Raw genomic sequence first — 13309 nt, 5'->3', positions numbered from 1 at the left:
AGAGGGGGTGTGAGCTGCCGCCTTCAACAGCTTTGTGCCGCGGTGCTTCGCATACTTGAAAGCCAAACAGCCCTATTGATTTGTTTGCTTTTCTCTCTCTCTCTCTCTCTCTCTGACATGCTCTGCTCCTGACTTGCACTCCTTTGAAGAGGAAGATATGTTTGCATTCTTTTAATTGTGAGACGGAACTGTCATCTCTGTCTTGTCATGGAGCACAGTTTAAACTTTTGAAAAAGAGACAAATGTTTGTTTGCAGTGTTTGAATAACGTTCCTGTCTGTGTTTCTGCGCAAATCTGTGACCCAAGCATGACAATATAAAAATAACCATATAAACATATGGTTTCTACTTCGCGGATTTTCTTATTTCGCGGGTGGCTCTGGAACGCAACCCCCGCGATGGAGGAGGGATTACTGTACTGCAAGCTGTCAATTTATAGCACTATTTTCTGCAAGCACTTGGCACCAGAAAAAAATTCTATCACCATCCACTAGATGGCAGCACTATACCAGGTAACTAAGACGTGGCAGCAAGCTGGCTGTGTCCATAGAGGCTATGCAATGAGATACGAGTTCTCTCATGTGTTGCGTTTTGACAAGCTCGAAGAAATATGACTTAACTCGTACCTTGTGTTTAAAGAGTTAATCGTCTCAATGACAGAGACTGAATGTGCTGTAACATCTTAACGAAAGACATTGATGGCATCACAGATGTGCTTTAGCACTCCTGTTGAGCTTTATTGAATCGATTAGCTTGTGCATGTAAATTAATTCCCATAATTCTCACTACGAAGCCAGTGTTCCTTTTGGAGACATCTACTGACCCTTTATGATCTGTGCATATCTTTATTTTCAGTCTTATATATAAAAAAGTCTACGCGTGGAAGTGTATTTGTTTGTCTGTCCTGCCCAGAAGTGCAAGGCTACAACATGAAGCTCAAAGAAAGCGACTCTGTTGCCAAAGTGAAACTGCAGAGAAAAGAGAAACTTGCTCAGCTGCTAATATACAAGTGAGGCAAGCACATCGGGCAAAATGAAACCTCCAAGGAAAGAGAAACTCACTTAGCTGCTGATAGACAACGGAAGCGAGCACGTCGACAAATACGAAACAGCTGAGGAAAGAGAAACTCACTTAGCCACTAATACATAAGTGAGGCGAGCACAGCGATAAAACGAAACCTCAGAGGAGTGAGAAACTCGCTTAGCCACTGAGAGACAACGGAGGCAAGCACTTCGACAAAAGTGAAATGGCAGAGTAAAGAGAAACTCGCTTAGCCGCTAATACATAAGCGAGGCGATTACATCGATAAAACGAAACCTCTGAGGAGAGAGAGACTCGCTTAGCCGCTAATAGACAACAGAAGCGAGCACATCTGCAAAACAAAACCACTGAGGAAAGAGAACCTCACTTAAAACAAAATCTCCGAGGAGAGAGAAGCTCTCTTAGCCGTTGATAGACAACGGAGGTGAGCACGTTGACAAAAACAAAACCTCTGGGGAGAGAGAAACTCGCTTAGCTGCTGAGAGACAACGGAGGCGAGCACGTCTGCAAAACAAAACCGTCAAGGAAAGAGAACCTCGCTTAAAACGAAATCTCCGAAGAGGAAGAAACTCGCTTAGCCGCTGATAGACAACCGATGTGATTAATTGATTGAAGTGCCAGAATCCACGTTTTCTATGAGCCCGGGCTTTTTACAGCACGGGCTTACACAGCTAGTTATGATATAAAACAAATAAAGAAAAAGAAGATCTGAAGGAAAAGGACTTGAGTGGTCGGGAGAGGAAGAGAAAGAAGAGGAGAATAATGACAGCAGATTTTAAGATTTTTAATAATAATTTGTTTCTGTTAAGAATATTAAAAGTTTTAAAGTAACATAATGGAGAAAGAAAAAAGAAGCATCAATCCATCACATCAAACACTGTCATTCTTTCATTGAAGAGAACCACAGATCATCGATGTTCAGCCAGCTACATACAGCAGACTTCCCATCAGAGGCGGCCTTAGGGGTGTGCAGGGCCTAGGGCTGACCAACCCCACGCATGGCTGGTTACGTCAAATGCTGTTACTGGTATAAATGTGGACTGTATAAACTTGCATGCAAATTTAACAAAAATAAAGTTAACATACACCGGATTTTCTCATTACAGTATTTAGCTATATTTTTGCAAGATAACATGCAGACTTTGTCAAAATATAAGAAAATAATCTATTAAAAAAGTGCAATACATAATTCATGACAATACCACGAAAGTGCGAAATGCGATGTGGTGTCATGCAGAAATTAGCAGGGCCTCTTCTAGAAAAGTACCCAAATTGCAAGTATACTCTGAGTCTCGATATGCAGGATGTCATAGTCATAACTCATATTGATGTCATGTCAGCCAGTTATCATGTTTTTGTGAATTAATATTCAGACATATTTATGGCCTTCAAATAAAATGTGAGTTTCAGTGTTTCGAAAGGAAGTGTGAAATTAATGTAGAGGTATCATCATGAAATCTCTTACTGGATTCCAGGTTCAGAGGCGAAAATCCACTTTTCTTGCCATCCGATTGGAAAAGTCATTGATGACATCTTCGTAGTCTAATCTGGATGCAATGTCTTATTCTATAGATAGGATCGCCAGATCACAAAGCCTGTCTTGAGACATGGTTGATCTATACTGGAGAATATAACTTGACAAATCTGCTCGAATGGGACACACGGACCTCAAAAATGGGGCCCCTTTAGGTGCGGGGCCTGGGACGGTCGCCCAACTTGCCACCCCGAAACGCCGCTATTGCTTCCCATCATCCACTTCCCAGAACCGTCGGACTGCTTTCGGGACTCACAGGTGAGACTGTTTTGGTTCATACTTCGAAACAACCCCGTTGGCATTGTGTTTTGCTCTCATTTCATCATTTGGGGCTTGGCTGGCTTTCATCTATTACGCAATCTCTGTTGTTTCTGTGGTTTCATATTGAACTTTGTGTGCGTGTGTGTAAATGTTCGATTTTCATTTGTAATTTATATATGTTTTCTAGTTAAGACAAACAAGGTTGGAACGGTTTCAGTTCTTTTTCACTGTCATTGTATAAAAGGTCTGTCTGGAAAAAGTCCAGCCATTGTTAATATAATGAGAACGGTTTGATGTAACCTGGCAGCCAAGGAGAGTGGACTGGAATGTGCATGCGTGAACAATGGCGACTTCACTGGACTGGTCAGCGGGGGCACTAGACGCTGTGGAGTGAGCATGTGCATAAGTGTTAAGCTTGAACTTTCATCCGTGGAAACTATTCTGATGACTCAGAAGACCTGCCCATGCATCACGTCTCATGCAGAGTTTTTTTGGCAAAACATCAAATCATCCAGGTGACTCAGCCACTCTACAGCCCAGATTTGGTGCCCTGTAACTTCTGGCTTTTCCCAAAACTAAAATCACCTTTGAAAGAGAAGATATTCCCTTGAGATTCAGGAAAATACAACAAGGCAGCTGAAGACGATTCCAAGAAAGGATTTTGCAGAGCATTTTGAAGAGTGGAAGAAACGCTGGGGGAACTATGTGAGGTCCCAAGATGCCTACTTTGAAGGGGACTGAGGCGTCATTGTCTTATGTATTATGCTTCTTGAATCTTGTATCTTCTTCAATAAATGTTTCTATTTTTCATATTACATGGCTGGATACTTTCCGGACAGACCTCGTATTGCAATTGAAAGCAAAGGTCTGTGATACGGTTTACATATTGATAGCTAGAAATCCACAAAGGGAGGAAAAAAATGAGTCACATATCATAAAATAGTCTTTAATTCCTGAGCTTTCAACACCTACCAGGTGTCATCATCAGAGGAAACTGATTAGACTTACAGGAATCAAAAGCAATATACGTATAGCAAATGAGGAGGGGGAATGGATTAATACGGTGGGATTTAGAGGGTGTCGGTCTTATAAGTCTTTTTTAATTATTTGGACTAGGGGGCTCTGACCCCTGCTCTCTTCGCTTGCCCACCCCTGTGTTTGGTTATCCAGATATACAATTTAAAGAGATTATTATTTTCATGGGAATTGTTACCTACTCTTTTGATTCTATGTTGCATCGCTTCTCCGTGATCATAAATATACACCTGACCGAATTGTGGTTTCTTCAAAATTAAACTTGTCGTAGCTTTAATTGTTGTGGTTCCACAGATTCTCATAGTGTATGGTCCATTATTGTGTAAATCTACGTTTTGAGCACTGAATGTTGTGAACGCGAAAAGATTATTGTAGACTTGCATATTTTGCCAGCAGTGTTTGTGGATTTCACTTTCACCAAACATCCATCCATCCATCCAGTTACTGTATATCCTAACTACAGGGTCACCTGGGTCTGCTGGAGCCAATCCCAGCCAACACATGGTGCAAGGCAGGAAACAAACCCAGGGCAGGGTGCCAGCCCACCGCAGGGCGCACACACGCACACACCTGGCATCAATTTAGGATCGCCAATGCACCTAACCTGCATGTCTTTGGAATGTGGGAGGAAACCCACGCAGACATGGGGAGAACATGCAAACTCCATGCAAGGAGGACCTGGGAGGCGAACCCAAGTCTCCTAATTGCGAGACAGCAGCGCTACCCACTGCACCACTGTGCCGCCTTCACCAAACAACAAATCTTTTAATTCTCGCAGAAATGCCTCTTCATTGGGAGGAAACACTACATTTCCCTGATGGCAACATGAATTAGATGATCTACAAGTCTCCGACTTAAACTTCAAAGCCTTACAATATCTACATACTTCTGACATATCACCTATGTCCATATACATGATCTCTGTTGCTGGTCCGTTTTTTCACTGAGTAATAATTTCCGTTTGTTTGTGCTAATGCAATCTTTACTTTCTTTTTTTTGATACTTTTGAATTTTACTACTTTCATAATTTGTAACTTGCTCGGCATATGTATCACGGCAATGTTTTTTTTTTGAGCCTTTCGAATCCCACTGCTTTCATAATCTCTAACCTACTCTGCATGTGTATCACATCAACGATTTTGAACATCTTTATGAAGTCTTTTATTTCTGACCCCGATTGGACCTACAAGGTTTTCAATTCCACTTGGTCCAGGCTGATTATTACTGTCCTTATTTTCAGAATTTGCCCATAGATTATTATTGTTCTTTTTTGCATTCTTTTTTGCCTTCTTTTCTCTCCAACGATTTTGGGTCTCCTTTCAACTTGCTGTTTCTTCTTCACTTAGTCATTGATGTGCCATCTAGAACATATAAAATTTTTAAATGCTGAGAGCGCATGAAGTGTGTCTGCCAAAAGCAATACAACAACTGAGAGGTTAGATGTCCATGATCTTGTTTTAAATTGGTTGTCCAAGTGTCTTTCTGAGAAGGTCACGTCTCGACCCAAGATTTTTTATATAATAGAGAGATGTTCTTCTTTTCAAGCCTGCACATGCTGGGTCCATGTCCAAATGTCTGTTAATGGCGTTTTCATTTGAGAGCCAGCTCTCTAGAACTGCATTGGGATTTGGGAATTCGGGGTGTATATACTGTACAGTGGGTATAGAAAAGAATCCCCCCCTTCGAAATATTCCCTTTTTTTTTCCATTACAGCCTTAAATGAAAACAGGCACATATATTTTACTTACTCAATGTAACCAATAACATCCAAGTGAAAGATATCACAGCTACAGTTCAGAAAAATTATAAAAAATCAAAACAAGACATATTGAAATCAATAAAGGATCACCCACAATATCAATATTTTGTTGAACCACTTTTTGCTTTAATGACAGCCTTGAGTCTGTTGGGATACTTCTCTATCAGTTTTGCACATCTAGCCTGAGTAATATTTGCCCACTTTCTTTACAGTTTAACTGTTCAAGTTCAGTCAAATTGGATGGTGAGCGTTGGTGGACTGCTATCTTCAAATCTTTCCACAGATTTTCTGACTGGCCACACGAGGACATTCACTTTTTTCTCGTTCAGCCACTGTGTGGTCAATTTTGCTGTGTGCTTTGGGTCGTTGTTGTGTTGAAAGGTGAACATTCTGTCCATCTTCAACTTTCTGGAAGAGGGTAGCAGGTTTTCCTCAAAACATCCATCCATTTTTCCTTCTACCCAAACGAGAGCCCCAGGCCCTGCGGCAGAGAAACACCTCCACACCAGGATGCTGTCCCCTCCATGCTTTACAGTAATGGTGTGTTGTGAATGATGAGCTGCATTGGATTTCCGCAAGATGTACCATTTGGTATTGAGGCCAGATAGTTTGATTTTGGTCTCATCTGACCATAAGACCTTTTCCCACTTGGTATCAGAATCTTCAAGGTGCATTCTGGCAAAGCTCAAAGGAGCCTTAATGTGGCCTTTCTTGAGAAGTGTTTTGTTCCTTGCGACCCTCCCGAACAAGTCACAATTGTGGAGCGCTTCTGAAGTTGTTGTCACGTGCATACAATGACCACTCTTTGCCATAAAATCTTGTAACTCCTTCAAAGTGGTCATTGGCTTCTTGGTAGCATCTCTTACCAGTGTCCTCCTTGCTCTTCCATCCAGTTTGGAGGGGCGGCCGGATCCACGGAGGGTCCTAGTAGGACCAAACACTTGCCTCTTCTTTCTTATGGACTTTACTGTGCTCCTTGGGTTTGACAAAGCCTTTGAGATTTTTTTGTCTCCATGTCCTGCCTTATGTCCGTCCACAACTCTATCCCCGAGATCTTTTGAAAGCGGACTTGCCACCCATAGTCAGTTGTCTGCTGTCAGTTGCACTACCAAGCAAGGGAATGCATGCTTCAGGAACAGCTTCACTAATCATGTGGATTACAACTGATCACAGGTGGAAGGAAGCCAGTAACCATGGTCTGTAATGGAAATGGTGGGCACTTACACCTGATTGAGTTGGGGGGGGGGGGGGGGGGGGGGGTTTATGATCCTTTATTAATCTCAGTAGTTCTTCTTTTTGATTTTTTTAAATTATTCTGAACTGTAGCTGTGATATCTTTCATTTGGATGTTATAGATTGCATTGAGTAAGTACAGCTGGAAAAAATATTGGTTTGTGTGTTTTCATTTAAGGCTATAAAGCAAAAAAAAAATGGGAATATTTCGAAGGGGGGGGATTCTTTTCTATACCCAATGCATGTGTTATATTTTATCTTCTGACAATATATTCATTTAACATACAGTGCATCCGGAAAGTATTCACAGCACATCACTTTTTCCACATTTTGTTATGTTACAGCCTTATTCCAAAATGGATTAAATTCATTTTTTTCCTCAGAATTCTACACACAACACCCCATAATGACAACGTGAAAAAAGTTTACTTGAGATTTTTGCAAATTTATTACAAATAAAAAAATTGAGAACGCACATGTACATAAGTATTCACAGCCTTTGCCATGAAGCTCAAAATTGAGCTCAGGTGCATCCTATTTCCCCTGATCATCCTTGAGATGTTTCTGCAGCTTAATTGGAGTCCACCCGTGGTAAATTCAGTTGACTGGACATGATTTGGAAAGGCACACACCTGTCTATATAAGGTCCCACAGTTGACAGTTCATGTCAGAGCACAAACCAAGCATGAAGTCAAAGGAATTGTCTGTAGACCTCCGAGACAGGATTGTCTTGAGGCACAAATCTGGGGAAGGTTACAGAAAAATTTCTGCTGCTTTGAAGGTCCCAGTGAGCACAGTGGCCTCCATCATCAGTAAGTGGAAGAAGTTCGAAACCACCAGGACTCTTCCTAGAGCTGGCCGGCCATCTAAACTGAGCGATCGGGGGAGAAGGTCCTTAGTCAAGGAGGTGACCAAGAATCCGATGGTCAATCTGTCAGAGCTCCAGTGTTCCTCTGTTGAGAGAGGAGAACCTTCCAGAAGGACAACCATCTCTGCAGCAATCCACCAATCAGGCCTGTATGGTAGAGTGGCCAGACGGAAGCCACTCCTTAGTAAAAGGCACATGGCAGCCCGCCTGGAGTTTGCCAAAAGGCACCTGAAGGACTCTCAGACCATGAGAAAGAAAATTCTCTGTTTTGATGAGACAAAGATTGAATTCTTTGGTGTGAATGCCAGGCGTCACGTTTGGAGGAAACCAGGCACTGCTCATCACCAGGCCAATACCATCCCTACAGTGAAGCATAGTGGTGGCAGCATCATGCTGTGGGGATGGTTTTCAGCGGCAGGGACTGGGAGACTAGTCAGGATAAAGGGAAATATGACTGCAGCAATGTACAGAGACATCCTGGATGAAAACCAGCTCCAGAGCGCTCTTCACCTCAGACTGGGGCGACGGTTCATCTTTCAGCAGGACAACGACCCTTAGCACACAGCCAAGATATCAAAGGAGTGGCTTCAGGACAACTCTGTGAATGTCCTTGAGTGGCCCAGCCAGAGCCCAGACTTGAATCCGATTGAACATCTCTGGAGAGATCTTAAAATGGCTGTGCACCGACGCTTCCCATCCAACCCGATGGAGCTTGAGAAGTGCTGCAAAGAGGAATGGGCGAAACTGGCCAAGGATAGGTGTGCCAAGCTTGTGGCATCATATTCACAAAGACTTGAGGCTGTAATTGCTGCCAAAGGAGCATCGACAAAGTATTGAGCAAAGGCTGTGAATACTTATGTACATGGGATTTCTCAGTTTTTTTATTTGTAATAAATTTGCAAAAACCTCAAGTAAACTTTTTTCACATTGTCATTATGGGGTGTTGTGTGTAGAATTCTGTGGAAAAAAATGACTTTAATCCATTTTGGAATAAGGCTGTAACATAACAAAATGTGAAAAAAGTGATGTGCTGTGAATACTTTCCGGATGCACTGTATACTGAGTCTTTTACCTTTGACCAAATTATGTGTTTTTCTTCTGATGTCTGGGGAGCTTACATGGAGGGAGGGTAACCAACTAAAGGGTAAGTATGGTTTGCCGTGGCTGAGTCCAGATTTCACTCCAGTATAGCCAGAGTAGGTAACTTGCTGCCTTCCAACAGTGAGTACTGGTTATTACATGTTTATGTCACTTTTGCCTTTTTGCGAGGTATTTGTGCTAATAAATCTTTTTCTTTTTTTTAAAAAATAAACCGGGACTTGTATTGGTGAGACTGTGTCTGGCATTAGGGGTGCTGCAACGCCCCCTAGTGGTCACCATAGCTTTGCAAAAACTAAGAAAGTAGGTAAAAGAATATGCAAACGTAAGTATATCCTTAAAAGCTCCTTCTAATACAGATAACATTCAAAAATTTTTGAGCACTTTAACGTCTTGGCACTAGGTGAAGGAGTTGCTGCTGTAGTACTTCGAAAAATCAGATTTGTGTAAAGATTGCAGATTGCTCTGTTGCCATAGAGATGTCCTAAACTCGCCGAAGTTAGGCATTGACAGACATCAGCAAGGGAGCACTCGCTGTATATATGGAGACGCAAAAGACAGCTTTCCAGATAAAAATTAATTTTTTTGGTTTTTAATCTTATATAGAAAACCAGACTGCTAATTTGCATATTCCCCACTACTTACTTGAATTATTCATACTGTATATCTACCTATTTTACCCTGTACAGAGTCACAGGGGCTGGAGCCTTTGCAGCCATAAAGGTTATGAAAAGTATCAACTTGGTGAAGTATGCCAGTCTATCCTGGGGCAGACTCACAGACACAACCAGTCACACTCACATTGGTCCAGTTCAGTGTTGGCAGCATGCATGTGGAGCCTTGGACATTAACTGCGTCCATATTGTGAAGAGTGATCCATGGCGACATGCTGGAGAAAAGAACAGCTGCTCAGGAAGCAGCAAGCGCATCAACCTCTGAGAAAACAAATGCTAAATGTACAGAGAATGAGGAGATAAACTGTAAGTCAAGTGTATTCACTGCACGTTATCGTGCAGTGCGCCGTTACTGGTAAATAAATACTATACTAAACTATACAGTAAATATTTGTTATTGTGTTACAAGTGGACATTGGCATTCGCCTCTGATTTAAAATAATGTCACTTCAACTCATTTTGCAAATGTTTGTGTTGATCACTTTGTAACGGCCGACCCCTTACCCAGCCGGCAGCCACACTAGCAAAACCTGTGGCCTGGATGAATTTCTGAGAAAACCTATCAGTACCGAGCTGTACCTCTAACAAATAATAAATTTTCCCTCCTCCCCAATCAACGGTTAACGACTAGCAAATGAAAGCAAATAAGTAAAATACGTGTGGAATATATTAAATACAATACAATGACAAAAATACAAGAATATAAATCCGCGATGTAAAATATATCCATCCATCCATTTTCCAACCTGCTGAATCTGAACACAGGGTCACGGGGGTCTGCTGGAGCCAATCCCAGCCAACACAGGGCAGGAACCAATCCCGGGCAGGGTGCCAACCCACCACAGAATATATCTACTTATATATATATATATATATATATATATATATATATATATATATATATATATATATATATATATATATATATATATATATATATATATATATATATAAATAAATATATATACAGTAATCCCTCGCTATATCGCGCTTCGCCTTTTGCGGCTTCACTCCATCGCGGATTTTATATGTAAGCATATTTAAATATATATCGCGGATTTTTCGCTGCTTCGCGGGTTTCTGCGGACAATGGGTCTTTTAATTTCTGGTACATGCTTCCTCAGTTGGTTTGCCCAGTTGATTTCATACAAGGGACGCTATTGGCAGATGGCTGAGAAGCTACCCAGCTTACTTTTCTCTGTCTCTCTTGCGCTGACTATCTGTGATCCTGACGTAGGGGGTGTGAGAAGGGGGGCTGTTCGCACACCTAGACGATACGGACGCTCGTCTAAAAATGCTGAAAGATTATCTTCACGTTGCTATCTTTTGTGCAGCTGCTTCCTGAAGCGACATGCTGCACGGTGCTTCGCATACTTAAAAGCTCGAAGGGCACGTATTGATTTTTGATTGAAAAACAAACTCTGTCTCTCTCTCTCTCTCTCTGCTCCTGACGGAGGGGGTGTGAGCTGCCGCCTTCAACAGCTTTGTGCCGAAGTGCTTCGCATACTTAAAAGCAGCCCTATTGATTTGTTTGCTTTTCTCTCTATCTCTGTGACAGTCACTGCTCCTGACACGCACTCCTTTGAAGAGGAAGATATGTTTGCATTCTTTTAATTGTGAGACGGAACTGTCATCTCTGTCTTGTCATGGAGCACAGTTTAAACTTTTGAAAAAGAGACAAATGTTTGTTTGCAGTGTTTGAATAACGTTCCTGTCTCTCTACAACCTCCTGTGTTTCTGCGCAAATCTGTGACCCAAGCATGACAATATAAAAATAACTATATAAACATATGGTTTCTACTTCGCGGATTTTTTAATTTCGCGGGTGGCTCTGGAACGCAACCCCCGCGATGGAGGAGGGATTACTGTATATATATATATATATATATATATCCATCCATCCATCCATTTTCCAACCCGCTGAATCCGAACACAGGGTCACGGGGGTCTGCTGGAGCCAATCCCAGCCAACACAGGGCACAAGGCAGGAAACAATCCTGGGCAGGGTGCCAACCCACCGCAGGACACACACAAACACACCCACACACCAAGCACACACTAGGGCCAATTTAGAATCGCCAATCCACCTAACCTGCATGTCTTTGGACTGTGGGAGGAAACCGGAGCGCCCGGAGGAAACCCACGCAGACACGGGGAGAACATGCAAACTCCACGCAGGGAGGACCCGGGAAGCGAACCCAGGTCCCCAGATCACCCAACTGCGAGGCAGCAGCGCTACCCACTGCGCCACCGTGCCGCCCCTATATATATATATATATATATATATATATATATATCCCTCCCTGCGGTGGGTTGGCACCCTGCCCAGGATTGGTTCCTGCCTTGTGGCCTGTGTTGGCTGGGATTGGCTCCTGGCGGACCCCCGTGACCCTGTGTTCAGATTCAGCGTGTTGGAAAATGGATGGATGGATATATCCCTCCACCAAAGCAGCCAAGTGAAACAACACCTGTACAATAACAAAAACCTCCCTTGCCCCTGCAAACGTATAACAAACACAACACACAAATAATAATGATGTATGAGTACTGAATGACAATGAACGTGAAATTGAGTAAAATCACTGTCCAGAATACAGATGACTGATCAAAATGGAGGTGCTTGAATCTCCCGAAAAACAGAACGACCTCACCGTGCTTTCTCGGTGGATGGTGGAGTATAATGTCCAACCCCAGGGTCTCTTGGTGATGATGGTGTTGTGATTTCGGCGGAGTGAGAATCAAACTGGAACCAGGTACGATGAAACAAAATAGCAGAATGATGTTGATCGATTGTCGGTACTTGGAATCTCCATCTCTCTCCCTCTCCCCTTTCCCTCCTGCTGGTTTAAATAATGATGAGCCGGATGTAACTGTTAAAATCCCGGTCCTGACGTGTCCAGGGGGTCGCTGCTTCCCTGCAACACCCTTCCGCGTTTCTTATTACATGGACGACATTTAAACAAACACACATTATTTTAAACGGGGTGCTGAGACAAGACGCGACTGGGTGCAACACAATAAACAACAATACCTATGTGGCCCCGCTACAACTTGATTAATAATAAATAATAATAAATAATTAATAATAAATAATTCATAGTAATTTCATACTGTGCCATCTCCGTCTGTATGGTTTACCAACAGAGTATCATTTATTTGTTGAAATTTTGGTGTTTTCAAGACTCATGTTCTATTGTTCAAACGTTTGTGTTGATTAATCTTTGCTGTGCAGCATGTCTTTTAATGTTTAAACACTGATTTTGTGGGAAGTACCAATCCAATAAATATGTGTTTAATTTTATCGACCGTTTACATTTTCATTCTTGTGAGTGGTTGTGTAGGTAGGGGCCCCAGTGCGCTGCTTTGCCCGGGGGTCTATATTGCTGTTAAGAAGGCCTTGCATACTGCATATCCACTTCTGGCTCAAATCCTGACTCACAGTGGTCCATTCTTATCTTTTTAGTGCTTGGAGTTGATCCCAATTTGTGGGCTTCTGCTTGTCCAACTGCTTTTTGAGACTTGACCACAGGTTCTCAATGGGATTAAGATCTGGGGAGTTTCCTGGCCACAGGTCCAAATTTTCAACATTATGATCTCTGAGCCACTTTGTTATCACTTTTGCCTTGTGACGTGGTGGCTCCGTCATGCAGGAAGATACAGAGATGATCACCAAACTGCGCCTGGATTGTTGGGAGAAGTTGCTCTTGCAGGACATTTTCATGCCACTCTTTATTTATGGCAGAATTGTGAGTGGGCCCACTCCCTTGAAGGAGAAGCAACCCCACACATGGACTGTCTCAGGATGCT

Source organism: Erpetoichthys calabaricus, chromosome 7 (assembly GCF_900747795.2).
Source record: "Erpetoichthys calabaricus chromosome 7, fErpCal1.3, whole genome shotgun sequence".
NCBI classification, from domain to species: Eukaryota; Metazoa; Chordata; class Cladistia; order Polypteriformes; family Polypteridae; genus Erpetoichthys; species Erpetoichthys calabaricus.
This window is presented reverse-complemented; position numbering follows the sequence as displayed.